This window comes from Humulus lupulus, chromosome 2, assembly GCF_963169125.1.
Source record: "Humulus lupulus chromosome 2, drHumLupu1.1, whole genome shotgun sequence".
In the NCBI taxonomy this organism is placed as follows: domain Eukaryota; kingdom Viridiplantae; phylum Streptophyta; class Magnoliopsida; order Rosales; family Cannabaceae; genus Humulus; species Humulus lupulus.
The window spans coordinates 91,215,902-91,231,460 of NC_084794.1; the positions used below are offsets into that span (position 1 = coordinate 91,215,902).

Sequence of the window (15,559 nt, forward strand, 5' to 3'; positions counted from 1 at the left end):
GAAGTTACTATGAACTCTTGTTTATGTTATATGAGTTCTTTGATTCACTCGTTAGGGTCTGTCAGAATGATCAGGCTAGAAACTTTTGTTTTGGGAACTCATTAATGTAGATTGCTGGGGACATAGTATAGAGATATGGAATCTATGCCTTCTCGCAAGAGATTGAATGATGGTTCTCTTAAGGGTTGACTTTTGGGACTGGAAGGTTATTGAGCTCAAATTCATAATTTAGTTATGAATTAACCTTCACTTGAAAAGTCAATGGTACTTAAGGAAACAAGAGATAATTAAAAGGGTAAAACGGTAATTTTATTCCCGATTAATTATGAACCATTATTAGAGGGGTCAATTTGTATGCAATGATTATATCAATGGACACTTTTTAATTATAAAGTACTCAGTAAATGAAATGTCTATAATTACAAGAGTGCAGTCTCATATTTATAGTGGAATAATCATGAGATTAATAAATTAAGATTATTTAATTAATAATCTCAAATTTATTGGAGCTTGGAATTATAGATCCATAGGTCCCCATAGTGGCTCTATCAACACTATTCGATGTAAGAGTTGATATGAGGGGAAAAATAGTTTAAAGACATATTTAAGAAGAAATTTGTTCTTCAGGCCAAATATGCAATTATATGATAATAGTGATTAATTAATTAATTACAAATTAGTTGTTGTTAACAAAATTAATTAATATTTAATTATTGTATAATTTTCAAAATTATATTAAATAATTAAATTAATTTTGAAATTTAATTAAATAAATAATTAATTATAATTTTCAAAATTATAATAAATTAAATATTTATTTTCGAAAATATTGGATTTAATTAATTGGTAGAATTAATTAAATATATTTATTTGAGTGGCAGTTCAAATTGGATTTGAATTTAAAAAATTAATATTTATTCAAATAATTAATTATATTTGATAATTAGTTAAAAATGTATTTAATTCAAATTTGAATTAGTTATCAAGTTGTTAGATCTTATCTGACAAAGAAGTTTGAATAAATAATTAAATAAAAATTGAAAAAACGAACATCCACTACACCAAATATCCATTTCCATAACACACGAATATAATACTAATTAAAAAGTGTTATACTAGAGTAATATATTGGGCCATGAAAAAAAGGGCGGTAATAATTCCACCATCCCGCCACACTTAGTTTTTTTTTTTTTCATTTGTGAGACCCGAGAGACCCAATTCATTCCCTTCAATTCTTTCTCCTTTTTCCTCATCATTCTCTCTCCTCTCTTTCGGATCTCTTTCTCCCACCAGACCCGTCGAAGCTTCGACCACGCGTGCCCAAGCCCTCACACGACACCATAGGCGAACGACGACACCAGATTGTTCTTCTTTCCATCGCTTTATTATTATTGTGTGCTTTTGGATTGTTCTTCTTTCACCACTGCTTTCAGTTTTGCTCTGCCTTTTAGGGATATTGCGTTTCGTCACCTCTGTAATTCACCTCCTCTCTTCTTTCTTACCTCGTTGAGATTTCATTTCGCGGCTTTTCATGTTCTGGTGCTTCGTTTGTTTTGTTGGAATTCGTACAGGTATGCCTTTGATTTCATTGTTTTTTCTACAGTTTGAGCTTTCAATTCTTTTCCTGTTTGGTTGCCGAGAAAATTGGAGAGAATTATTTGGTGATTGTGTGTGTGAGAATTGTAGAATTAACAACTCATTTGAGCTAAATGAGATTTTGTTTCATGTTTTGAGTTAGTTTATATATGTGAAATGGAGTTGTATGCATACTGTTACGTTTTTCTTTCTTTCTTTCTCCCCCTCTTTCGTTTTGTTTTCTTGGCAACCAAACGGAAAATAGTTGTGGTCTGTCTCTCGTGTAAGTTTGATAAACTGAGAGGTATTTCTTTCTTATTTGGTCAGAAAATACCAAACGTTGTTAATTTTGAATGGAATAAGAAATTTTAATTCTATTAATTATGGTTTCCTGCTGTTGATATTAGCTGTGTTGCTCCTAACAGATAAGACTGTACTAACGATTTTTAGAAACTTTCTGCAAGCAGCTTATTTTGTGAATGTTTGTTTTTATTTTGGGCTTTGTTTGCAAAGATCATGTTAATTAATATGCTATTTGTTAGCTATTTATTACATGTGTTTGTGAATGTGGGGATTGGCTGAAAAATCTGATGGATTAATTTGGGTTGTTTCTCAGTTACTTGGTCATTTTGATTCAGATAGCACACTTGCCACAGCTATGTCGGATTTGCGCCATAGGATCCTTCCTCCAAATTTTCTTTCGGAAAATCCCAAGGAAGCTGGATTCTGTCTATGGCTACTTCATCCCGAACCATCATCGCGCCCAACAACAAGGTAGCCCTAAATTCGTGTCCATGATAAATTCAAAGATGGAAATGCTAGTTGTTTCAGATGTGATTAAAAAATAAAGAATAAGATTTTCTAAGACGTATTGCCTTGGTGAATATAGTTGATATATTAGAAAATAATTTTGATTGATAATATTACCAATTTTCTTTTATATTATATTTATATTGACCTCCTGAAATGGCTTTGTTGACAATTAGGCTATTTATATTTGCAGGATATTAAAACCCTTATAAATTGGTTCCTCATATCTTTGTATTGTGATCTGATAAATTGTCACAATTTGCATCACATGTGTAGATGACCCTTTGTAGGATATGACTATATGAGAATTGATTTTAAAATAATTACCATTGCCATAACATGGTGAATGTCAATATGCATTTTCTGGTTGCTACTATAGGTACGGCATACTCGCAGGTCCATTCAGGAGATATTTTAGGCATGCAGCAGTTAGTCCATCCTTTTTGAAACCAGACTTCAAAATTTCCCTACTATGGTCATTGTACTTGTTGATATGCATTTTTCTGGTGCGACTAAAAAGTACACCATAGTCTCAGGTCCCTTTAGGAGATTTTTCTGACAACATTTTTGGAAAAATAGCCTAGGCAATATGGTTTTTCCATTAGTTTCTTGAAGAATAATACAATCCTCTTAACCTTTGTGATTGGATTCTTTATCTATTGATATGGAATTACATTGTCAATTCCTGTGCCTCTGTTAGAAATTTTTGTTTCTTCATGTATTGGAAGTCTTGGACATTTGGTGGATTTAAATAGAAACTGCATTTTTAGTTTGTACATCAACTGCCTTTACACCATGATACAATATTCTTAGTTGTTGGTTGTTGCTTTTGACTACAGGGAAATCCTGCAATCTGAAGTAGTTAATGGATTACAGGAAGCATGTCCAGAGGAGTTGTCTTTAGCCATTGACCAGGATGATGGTGAGTCAGAATTACTATTGCATTTCCTTGAGTCATTAAAAGAACAGAAGCAGAAGGATGCCTCTAAGTTAGTGGAAGACATACAGTGTTTTGAAGGAGATATTGAAGAAATCGAGAGAAGACACCCTTCCAAACACTTGGCTCATGTTGACTCCTCTGTGCATGGAAAGCAAAATGTATCTGTTCACAGAGAGCCTTCTAGTTCAGATAAGCTTTCTCAATTGTCCCCTGTTTCTAACACAAGTGAATCAAGATTGATGAAAAATATGAGTCAGCTTGAAAGTGCATACTTCTCTATGAGGTCCAATATTCAGCTTCCTGAGACTGATGCAGTAGTGCGTAAAGATAACGAGTTATTGAAAAATCGTGATAGTTGGTATTTGGCTCAAAAAGATGAAGAGAAACAGAATCCAAGTGACTGCTTGGGAGCCTTTTTTGATGGCTTGTGCAAGTATGCCCGTTACAGTAAATTTGAAGTGCGCGGAGTCTTAAGAAATGTTGAAACAGCTTTATTGTGAAAAGGTGAGATTTTTAAGTGATCAGTTTGGCGAGCTTAAGAATCTAGTTGATATTGGTGACATACTTGGTGCAAGTGGCTCAATTAAGCGAACTGAGAAAGGCAAGTACTAAAAAAATTTATCTTTTGCACCTATTTGCGATTAGGTGCTGATTGTTGAATTTATAGGTACTTCTGGGTGAAGCTATTCTTACCCTATTTGTATTGGAAGCTATTTAGATAAACCAATGCCATTGGCTTTGACTAGCTTCTTACTTTTTTTTTTGTGATTTCCCTTTGAGGTGAGAAACTAATTGAACTTATTTCTTTGTTTCTTTAGGGGAGCTTTCTGTCTATGTGAACTCTTTTGCAATTCTTACAAAATCTCTACTGCCCTTGCCAAACAAATATCATGGTCTAACTCATGTGGAAGGTAAGTTGAGTTTTCTGTTTCTTTTTCACAGTTTGAGTGAGAGTGCCAGACAAATTCTTTTTCACAGTTTTCTGTTATAATGAAGCCTTGTAACATAAGCTTTAGGTGTTACTTTTTCAAACTTATATCTGTGTTTTGTGGATGCACTTTATTGATATTAGATGTACTTTAGTTATTGATATATTCCTTCAAATTAAAAGCCTATTAATTGTTCTAGTAGTGCAATATAACTATCTTGATCTGCTTGAAACTGTAGTTCTTGAATTTTAATTAAAAGGGGAACAAAAAGAAGCTCACATGTCTAATTTTGAAAGAGAAGTGTACAATTTTGTTTTTGTTTTTTAAAAAACTGAGACAATATATATTGTTCCCCAGAAAAACAATTGATCATGTAGTTTTTGTCCATTAGAGAAGAGAAAGTTTGGAGGTTGATTTGATTATTATTTTTAGTATTATCATAATCAATCGGTATTAATATTGGCTTTTTCTAGGAGCTTTTATTTGGTTCAAATCATGGACCAAATTGAATTTTCTTTTCTTTTCTTTTTCCTTTCTTTTGTTTGGGAGAACAAGATTTCCCAACTTATTTTCTTTCTTTGTAATGTCTATTATAATGTTTATTATTCTGATATGGAATCAATAGGAACAAGGGCTGGTTAGTACTAACTTTTCAGTAACTCTCATTAAATAAATTGTCTCAATAGTTATATGTTATTTGATGAAACATGAGCATTGTTGCATTTGGTGCTAATTCAATAATTTGGTGCTTTTAAATGCATAACGAAGGCCCAACTTTTCTTTTGTCTATTTGGTGCTTTTAATTCAATACTGGGGAAGGTATTGACCTGCAATTTTCTTGATGTTTTGTTTTCCAAGACACTGTCAAATAGAACAATAGGTTTTTTCTTTGCAAATTGAAATTTCTTCCCCAATTCTCTCAAAAATAGAAATTTGAGAAGCATCTGAGACTACTCTGTATACAAAATTGAAAGTTTTCTTCATATATATATATATATTGATTTTGACTATTAAATGTATTACTTGTTATTGATGGGGATATTTAGCATTGGTAGACTACATCATGCACATCTTTTTTCTAATAAACTTTTATGAGGTGTGTGTTTGGTTTCCAGATTCACCAAAGGAGAGCTTCCTAAGTATGAAGTGAGGTAATACTTCCAACTACTTATAGAACTTCCTTAGTATCAAGTTTCTAGTTCTTATGGTTTTCATTTGTGTTCTCTGGTGTTTGCACAAAGCTATTTGATATAAGGATGAGTTGGTCACTTTCTTTCTAATGAAACAAGAAAACATATCATCTAGCACTAATTTAAAGTCAGCTGAGGAATCTCATATTAGACTTTGTAATTACTGATGTCAGTAATATCAGTTAGATAGTAAAGGTTCTTTCTTTGATTCTGTATCTTAATATATTGTTCTATATTATGACATAATATAATTGGTTTGTCTTTAATAGTCTCCAATAGGAGATGAAGCTTCAATATTGTTGACTGTTTTTAATAATAGATAATTTTTTAATTGTTTCATCTTTCTTTTGTCCAAGTAATCTATAGTGATTACTTTCTTTTTCAATAGTTCAGGGTATTTCTTTTTTTAATACTTTCTTTTGTCAAACATCTTACTTGCCTAGATGTCACGTTAAGTATTATTTATTTCTTTAATTATTTTTATTGTTACACTAAATAAAGAGAAGTTAAGTTTTCAATTTTACAGAAACATTTACTTTTGCCCTTTGGCTACTGAAGTAATATGATAATTTGCAAACCTCTTTTTTTTTCTCTATGGGATACTAAATTGTAGAAAATGACAGCTTAACTGTCTATTTTGCAGATTGATGTAGGCAGTGGATCTTCATCATTTGCAAGAGGAGTCATTGACCTTGTCTTGGGATATGTCACAAGCTTGGTGATTGACCTGGCTATTTCGATAGAGGTTTGTGTCTTGATACTAAGGGATATGTTTTCTGTTTATCAACTAGCATTTCGTCATTTTGTGTGGTCTGTCTAGTTGTACTTCCTTATTGCTTTTAGGAAAGCCAGACTTATTGCTTTATAAAAAGATTAGTTTTATGGTTGAAGTTAATTTACAATATCCATCTTGGTTGATTTACTCTTAAGTCTGAAATGTATGCTATTTTAAATGTGATCACTCTTCCATTTTCTACAATTTGTATAGTCATTCATCTGTCCACAATGCATTTAAGCTTTGCTCCATTTTGTCACTATCCTTATCTACATTTTTTTACTCTTCCAATTTCCAAATATCTCAGGAAAGCCTTAACGTACATGGTGGGGTTGTATCATTGGGACACTCATTAGGATGCAGTGGAGCTCGTATCTTGGTCACATTGTTAGGGGTAATCTATAAGCTTCCCTTCTCTTGCAATGCATTCCTAGTTTGACATTCTAATATCATTTATATAGTTCTCTGGTTTTGTTTACATGTTTTCTTAATGATCTAAAGTCATAGTTCGTGGTCATATCTAAGCTTATGCTTTCTACATATACTCATGTGAAGTGATCTCGTGTTTGCCATTTATTCTTTTAAATTTTTGTTGAGAGTTTAGCTGTGGAATAAAAGAGACATTGGTAACTATGCTCTCTCTGATATATTTTACTTGGAATTTCTGAAATAAGAATAATGTTGTTGCAAGTATTGAGACATAAAAAGGGAAAGTACGGGGTTGGTGTCATATGCAACGGTGGCGGGGGAGCTTCTTCACTTGTTCTTGAGCTCATGTAAGACCTATAATTGTTTTTGAGCTTATCTTGATTGAATTCTCCTGATCGGCTATCCAGCTTATAAATAAAGCTAATTGGCTAACCCAATTGTACTCATCACTTGGTTCATTTTCACATTACCAAAACTTGTTGCTTATTCTTGCATTGTTGAGAGGAAATGCTATTATATTATATATATAACTTTGGTTCTAATCTTTTGAGATGCTTTCCTTATTAATATGGTCATATTATTTTTACAAATGGAAATGAATAAGAATATGTATAACTTTGTCAATAAACTATTTTCTCGTGGAGGAATATCATGGGTTTAGCTTAGACTACATATATTGTGCCACATGTTAATACAGTAGCCTTTAGTTGACTGACCTGGCCAGTAAGCAACATATAGTTTTATATATATGATACCATATTTGAATTAATATTTGTTTTCTTCAAACTATTTATGGTGGTTAATAATGAATTTGTGTCTAAAAAAATGATGGTTCTGTTTCTTGAATTGCATGTCATACCATTCAGTATTTCGTTCTTTCTTATTTTTCCAATTTGCTTTTCATAATAGGTCTTCTTTATATTTTCTTTTCTTTCCAATTGACACTTACCAGGCAAGAGCTCACCTTGCTTTAATTTGTCATATATATACCAGTGTTTTCTGAGATCAATTTGTTTGAGAATTTTTGCTCTTTTTCTTTATTTAGTTCAATTAGTTGTCTTCTCAGATTTTGTTTGGTTATGAATTCTCATTTTAGCTCACAGATTCAAGAAACACCACACAAGAGACATTATAAGTTCATAGTTCAAAGCTTCAAGCATTGAAGAATATATTTTTCTTCTTATTATTCTCAGTTTTCATATCCACCACAACATCATTTTCTTTGCTCTTTTAACTGTTAACTGAAATATATTCAATAGGACCCTATTAATAATCACCATTCTCTGCTATGATTATTTGTGTGTGTGGTGCACAATGTTTTAGTACTGTTGCTAATTGGTATGAAGCCAAGAAGTTCCCAATCATTTCTTCCCATACTTTTGACTCAACTGGCCATCCCTTCAACATTTCCAGGTTGTTATGGAGGGTTGTCCTGTTTTCTGATCTAGTACATGTTTGGTTTTCAGGTTGTACAGTTATTTTAGTTAATGTTATGCTCTCAGACTACAGAATTTGTTTGCTTGCTGTTTTTTTATTTTGCTGGTTTGTTTTCTGATTATTGTCTTGAATAATGATTGTTCATAATGAAGATCATTTTTCAGTGTTCAGATTTCAAAAAAAAATATCAAGTATATGGTTGCTTAGTACTTTTTTCTAATACTAAGAGTCTAAGACCTCTACTTTTTATCTTCAGTACACTCCTGCAATAGATATTTGGAGCATAGGATGTATTGGCTGCATAATGATCGTCTTTCAGGGTCATTTATTGATTATTAACTTGATTTCTCTTTTTTGAAAGTGAAACAATGTAGGGGAAAAGATGTATTCAAGATGTTATCTTCTCTATTTTATTTTATTTTCCCTAAAGAATTTGTTAACTGTACTGGTTTGTGCACATGCTCTTTTTGATGGTTTATGTATTTGGCATAAGTAAAATAATAATAGTTAGTGGTAGTTTATTTTTGGAAATTGGTGAGAAGATGTGTTTATTAAAAATCAATTAAGTCATGGAGCTTTATTGGGTCAAAACATGATAGGTCTGTTTCCTATTCTATTACTAAGAATGGTAAAGCTGATATTGATTGATAGTAAGATTTTCTTCTGTGCTTTTTTGTCTCATATGCATTCTGATTTGGTTGGTTAATTGGTTATGGTCATTCTTATTCACTTTCAGGGATCAAAGAATCAGAAAGAAAAAAACATATAAAACTCTGCAGCAACAATCTATTGCAACAACACCTCTGACACTCTACAGATTCCCTAGGTATGGAGCTATGCCTTCTCTCATATTCATATCTCACTCATAAGTTTATTAGCAGTGGCAATAGGAGTAACTAATTGTTGTTTTTGCCAGAGCATCAAGTGTCTTCCTCCCCTCTTCTAATTCTTTGACTTCTTTTAATTCTGCATTAACTCATATGCTCCCTATCATATAATATATATATATAATGCTATAGTTAGCTATGCAATTTCATATATATAATGGTCATTTTCGTATTTTAAAGAAACAGAAGTTGTTTCTGGCACAGCTGAGCCTGAGAGCGATGATCATAGAGGAGAAAGATCCTATCTTCATATATTAAGTACTAGTTTAAGCTTTATGAGGTATTGGCATCATCTGAAAAGTTGATTCCTTAAGGAGAAAACATAAAAAAATTAGGCTCGATAGAAGATTCTGATCCTGCAATTTATCTTCTTCATGCTACTGGCTTTTAATATTTATCATAATAGGCAACAACTTCCTAAGGAACCCTTAAAATAAATCAACACATGATTACATCAATACAATGAAAGAAATTTAAGAGATGTGAAAGTAGAGGAACTGTTTTTCTCCAGTTTCTGCTTTGTTTTCTTTTGGAGTTGTATATGCATTAAAGGTTGTATGGCATATGATGAAGTTCGTGATGGTGCTTTTGAACTTCTTAATTAACATTCATCAGAAGCTTATGGTTGCTTTGCTAATGAATATAATGTGACAGTAACAATAGAACTATTGACTTTTAGCTATGTTAATTAGAATTGTATAAATCTTTTGATCTTAGCTTTATTAGTAGATTTGACAATGGTGAAAAGAACTCAACTTTACCAAACTAGCAAATGCTAATCTATTCTGGGCGACTTCAGTTAATTGTTTCTTTTGCTCACCTGTCATAACCCGATGAAACCAAAAAAGAAAAAACTGCTAGTATTTCCTTTATATTTTATGTGGAGACTTGGAAATTATGGTTTTTGACACTCTTAAGTAAAAGGCTCATTTCCGAGTAGTTTCAAAGTAGAATGGTTTTTGTTTGCTTTGGTGTAGTTGTGAATCCATTATTTTGTATGTGGTGTCCTTTCTTGGATATAATTTCCATAGCATTTTTCTTGAAGTAATTTGTGATGCTAGATAATAACAATAAAATATTTCTTTGTTTATTTTGCAGATGTGACAAGAGAAGTATAAAAGGATACTTAAGACTCCTTGAAAGTAGTAATTTTGTTTATTTATTTGTGTTGAAAGTAGTAACTTTTAGACTCCTTGAATACTTAAAGAATATTTTGTTGTTGATGACAATGTTGAATGTTTTAAACTAAATTGTGGATTGTTAATTCAATGTTGAATGTTCTTACTTTTTGTTATTTGAAAATCAAGTTCATTTGATGATGCTAGTATATATTAGAAAGCTAATTTTAATTATATAAAAAAATTAAAATATAATAGAATAAATTAGTGTTATATAAATAAAATATATAATGAGAATTTAAACATATCTAAATATAACAATAATACGAAAATTGAGTTATAATATCTATTACAATAACACTTTTTATGCAAAGAATTATGTTATGCAAACTTCATTATATAACACAAATAATGTGTTATACTAAAGTGTAGTATAACACAAAAAATGTGTTATACTAAAGTGTAGTATAACACAAAAAAAAATGTTATACTAAAGTGTAGCATAACACAAAAAAAGTGTTATATAATCGACTATAAATAACATAATTAAACACTTATCTATATATTAAAATAACACAGAAATTGTGTTATCGTTGACAGTACAATAACACATCTGTATAACACTGATAAAGTGTTATGTAAACTACCCTGACCTACGATAACATTGTCGGTCTTAACACATCAGAAAGTGTTATCGTATGTTTTGATAACACATTTTCGTTGTTATTAAAAGCATTTTTTCTTGTAGTGTCCCTAAAAATAGGGATGCTACACGTGCACACACAGTGCGTGTACTGCTATTTTCAGGGATAAGATTTTCATTTTTATTTAATTAATGGATAATTCAAAAATTAGTTTTGGGATATTTTCATTAATAAAATAATTAATTAATTAAAAGGTAAATTGTAAGTTGGTTACAAAATTATTTTGAATATTTTATTTTAAGTATGACTAATCAGAAAATATAAAAATAACCAACCTCAGAAAACTAAGTCTAAGATTCACTCTGTGAAAAATAGAACGATAGTTTTCTCTCCCTGAAAAATAAAGAACCAATTCTCCGGCCTATTCTCTTGATCTCATGTGTTGAGTACATCAAGTAGAATCACAAATAAACTATCCTTCATTCTGTAAGTGCCCACACACTTCTTGAGGTGTAGAGAACGCTTTGGAAGATCTTGGTGTGAGTACCTGGGAGCGGCTTGGATAGGAAGATCGTTCTAAATATGAAAAGATAGCAATGACACTTGATAGGCTTCAAGAGGTATGAATTCTATTCTTAACTTGCTTATGATTAATGTATGTATATTAATGGATCCGCATATTTAAAGGTAGTTTAAATATGTTACAAAAATTTTGTTGTACATTGGGCCAACCCCACCACCATTCTGCTACGTATTAGGAAACTTGTTCCTAACACCTGTAACTCCTTACTACCCAGGGACTGTTATGATGTAAATTTTAAACAGTGCTAAACTCGCTAATCGAGTCATTTGGCCATAATCGTGTAACTAAGTATGATTAGCGGTTTAGGGTTAAATTTTTTTTGATTAAGATACAACGTTTCACTAAAACGTTTACTGTATACATTGGGATCCCAAAATATAATTTAAAGGTTAATTACAACAAAATATTTACAACCAGCCGACCTAAGCAGCAAAATAGGGTTTAACCCTAGTTTCTCTTTCAACCCTTGGCTGTGGCAGTCAAGCAGCTGCATATGTACACATCGTCACCTAAGCTCTCCAGCTGAAGGATGGTCCAACTTTCTTTTGCCTTTACCTGCACCACATAGCACCCGTGAACTGAAGGTCAGCAAGAAAACTTAATATGCTCATGAACAAGTAATAACATGTTACTAAGTCATAACATGCATGCCTAGCAGTAATAACCCTACTCATTCATGCAAGCAGGTACAAATAAATGTGTGTGGAGTCCTGCGCTCTGAGTAAATGACTAATAAGTGTCTCGCTCTGAGATAGATGACTAATAAGTCTCTCTGAAGTAAACAACTAATAAGTCCCTCTGAATATTTGACTAATAAGTCACTCTCTAAATAGATGACTGATAAGTCTATCTCGGTCAGATGACTGATAAGTCTATCTCAGTCAGATGACTGATAAGTCCATCTCAATTAGATGACTGATAAGTCTATCTCGGTCAGATGAATGATAAGTCTATCTAGGTCAGATGACTGATAAGTCCATCTCGATTAGATGACTGATAAGTCCATCTCGATTAGAGGACTGATAAGTCTACCTCGGCCAGAGGACTGATAAGTCCATCTCGATTAGTTGACTGATAAGTCTATCTCGGTCAGATGACTGATAAGTCTATCTCAGTCACATGACTGATAAGTCCATCTTTGTGTAGATAACTGATAAGTCTATCTCTGAGGTCCCATACCCTCCTAGCCATGTGACGTGTAGGTCACCTTAGCCTTTCTGACTCTAGCTCTAAATAACTAGCCTTTAGACAAGACAAGCGCTTTTAGTTTTCATCGAACTTAAGGTCGGTCAAGCATTTCATGTTTATGATGAAAATGCTTATGTCGATTAGATCTAATCTTTTTGGCTTGCTTTAAACACACTAATACCGTTCTTGACTCATAAGTCAATACCACACGACCAGTGCTTGGTACTACTGTCGAAATGGACTAGTAAGTCACAACTTCACAGTTAGTACTGACACCATTGTCGATTTTGGCTAATAAGTCAGTACCATTCACAGATACCAAATTTCCCAGCACTTGATATGCATTCCAGATATACAAATAGAGCATTCAACATGCTACATAAAAAATCATGCATGTCACTTATGGGGTGTAGTTTTCTTACCTCTAGTTCTAGCGAGAAATACGTTAAGAACGACTCTTGAGAACGATCAATCCTTTGATTCCTTAGCGGTCACCTAGTCATAACCAAATATTATCCCCATTAATGAAAATCAACCATAAAAGGTTCTTGACCTAAACCTCACTCTTGGGACCCCGAATTGTACCCAAACGGTGAATAGATTTGATCCCGAGCCAAAAACCCTCAAAAGTGCCCAAAACAGGAATATGGAAAAGTAGGGTAGCGTTACAGCGCTACCCCTTAGCGCCCCAGTGCTACAAGCAAGGGAGAATACCCCTAGCTAGCACTGTAGCACCCATAGTTGGGCGCTGTAGTGCTACAACCAGGGTTTTCAACCCTGGTTTTTCTCTCCTTCGACTCCTCCTTTTCCAACCTTCAAAACAAGCTTCCAAACCTCATTTAAACTCCCAAATGAACCCCAAAACCATATGCACAAGTCCTAGGAATTATAACCCAAGAAACCCTTGCCAAAAACTCCCATCAATCCTTAATATCCAATCTAGAAATCCAATAGAAAAAATAGAGCAAAACCAAAGTTTTAATGGCTAGAAACTCACCTTCATCTCAGTATCACGCCCTCTTCAATGGTAGAACATAACCGTAGGTCATCAAGGCTTGGTTCCCTAGCTTGAATCTTCAATTGGGGTTCAAAATTTAAAAGAAAGAAGGGGAGAAGAAGATGATCGGGAGAGGAAGAAATGATGCTTTGTTTTCTACAGCCTTCTCAAGTGACATATATCCTTTAGGGTCAAAAGACTAAAATACCCTTAGGTCATTTAAAGTCATCTTAAGGCTACCAAGGGCAAAATCATCATTTCTCCTATACCTCGTTAATCATAATTAACGCCCTCCAATTCCCATTATTCTCAATATTATAAAATGTTAATAAATCATATCCCATTACCCTTTAATTCCCGGCAATAAACTAATCCTTAAGTTACCCTAAGACTCACCCCGAGCCCCGAAATTAACCCCGTTATGACCATACCGATAACTTGCATTCAAAGATCGTCTCATGCTGAATGGCTCGAACAAATCCACATATAATGTGGTCTTACTCATAATTCACCAATATGCATGAAAATATACAAATATTCCCTCAATGGGCGAAATTACCAAAATGCCCTTATAATGAAAAGTGGACCCATATGCATGCATTTATCATCATATAATAATATAATTCACATAATCATGCATATAGTCATTTAATGGCATGATAAATCAATTATGGCCCTCCTGGCCTCCTAATCAAGGTCATAAACCTTATTAGGAAATTTGGGTCATTACAACTATCCCCTCCTTACAGAAATTTCGTCCTCGAAATTTATCTGAATGGCCCTGAATATATATTCCGCACAACTGATTCTAGTTTCCTAGGTCGTTCCTTCGACCCCACTGTTTCTATATCATACCTTAACTTAAGGTACAATTTTGTTCCTTCGAACCTTATTATTTCTGTTAAAATCAGAACTGGCTACTCCTCAAAGGATAACTTAGCCTCAATCTCTAGATTCTTATAACTTAACACATGAGTCTTTTCTAACCCATGTCCTCAACATGGAAATACAAAATACACTGTTTATTACTCACAGTGCTAAAGATAGGGCCAATCCAAAGGAAACCTGACCGGTCCTATTCAGAATTCAAACAGTCTTATTAATCTAGGGCTCAACTTGCCCTTTCCTCTTTCCCCTTTCCATGGTGATACTCTAAGGAAGATACAATCTTCTACTTGGAACTCCATGTTCCTACATCTCAAATCATCATAACTTTTCCATTTACTCTGAGAAGAGAGCATCCAAGTTCTAACTTTTTCCATAACCTCAATGATCCCCTGAACTACCTCAGGATCCAGATATAATATCTCATTCATCTCATAAGATACCCTTCCAATGACTGGATAACTCTTTTACCATAAGTCTGAGAGTAATAAACTGTGTTAAATTTCAACTGTATATTCATCACCTTCTACATCCCTTCCAAAACTTCGAAGTAATAATAGAGTCTTCATCTGATAATATGGAGCTTGAATTTCCATGAAGGCATACTACCTCTCTCACACAAAGATCTGAATATCGATCAACTGTGTTACTTGTCCTTTCTGATAAAGGTGGACTCACTTTAATACTGATCCATAATGACTCAATCCAAATCACGCTGACCCACTATCTTGAGCAGCCTCACCGCAAAACCCATCGCGGTGTTTCCTTATTTCCACTGTGGAATAATCAAAGGCTACAATAGTCTTACTGGTTTCTGATACTCTGTCTTGACCAGCTAACAGGTTAAGAACTTTGTCATGTATTCCATTATGTCCCTCTCCATCCCAGGCTACCAATATAAAGCTTTCAAATTCTGGTACATTTTCATGATGTCTGGATGAAGAGAATAATATGAGATTCATCCAGAATCTCCCATTTAATCCCATTATCTATCGGATTCCAAATCTGATCCTTATACCACAATAAACTCATACCTGACACTGCAAAATCCTTAGCTAATCCAGCTAAGACATTGCCATCAATTCTCCCATATATGAGTCACTTAATTATCTTTCCTTTAATCCTCTCTGAAAGAGTAAACTCAAGTATACCACTAGCCACCTGGCCCACTA

General features: G+C 33.2%; 2 long non-coding RNA genes across 4 annotated transcripts; both read left to right on the plus strand.

Moving 5' to 3' along the window:
• The first annotated feature begins 1,180 nt into the window (after positions 1–1,180).
• Positions 1,181–3,926, plus strand: LOC133818216 (uncharacterized). 2 transcript variants are annotated; one of them, XR_009885829.1, is made up of 3 exons: positions 1,181–1,571; positions 2,192–2,349; positions 3,225–3,926. It is a non-coding gene; the product is annotated as an uncharacterized LOC133818216 (long non-coding RNA). The 2 variants fall into 2 exon arrangements; XR_009885830.1 differs by having other exon boundaries at positions 2,214–2,349.
• A 215-nt stretch (positions 3,927–4,141) lies between these two features.
• LOC133818215 (uncharacterized) lies at positions 4,142–10,266 on the plus strand. 2 transcript variants are annotated; one of them, XR_009885828.1, is made up of 7 exons: positions 4,148–4,236; positions 5,370–5,405; positions 6,088–6,189; positions 6,527–6,613; positions 6,894–6,995; positions 8,822–8,911; positions 10,071–10,266. It is a non-coding gene; the product is annotated as an uncharacterized LOC133818215 (long non-coding RNA). The 2 variants fall into 2 exon arrangements; XR_009885827.1 differs by having other exon boundaries at positions 4,142–4,236; positions 6,527–6,995.
• The last annotated feature ends 5,293 nt before the right edge of the window (positions 10,267–15,559 follow it).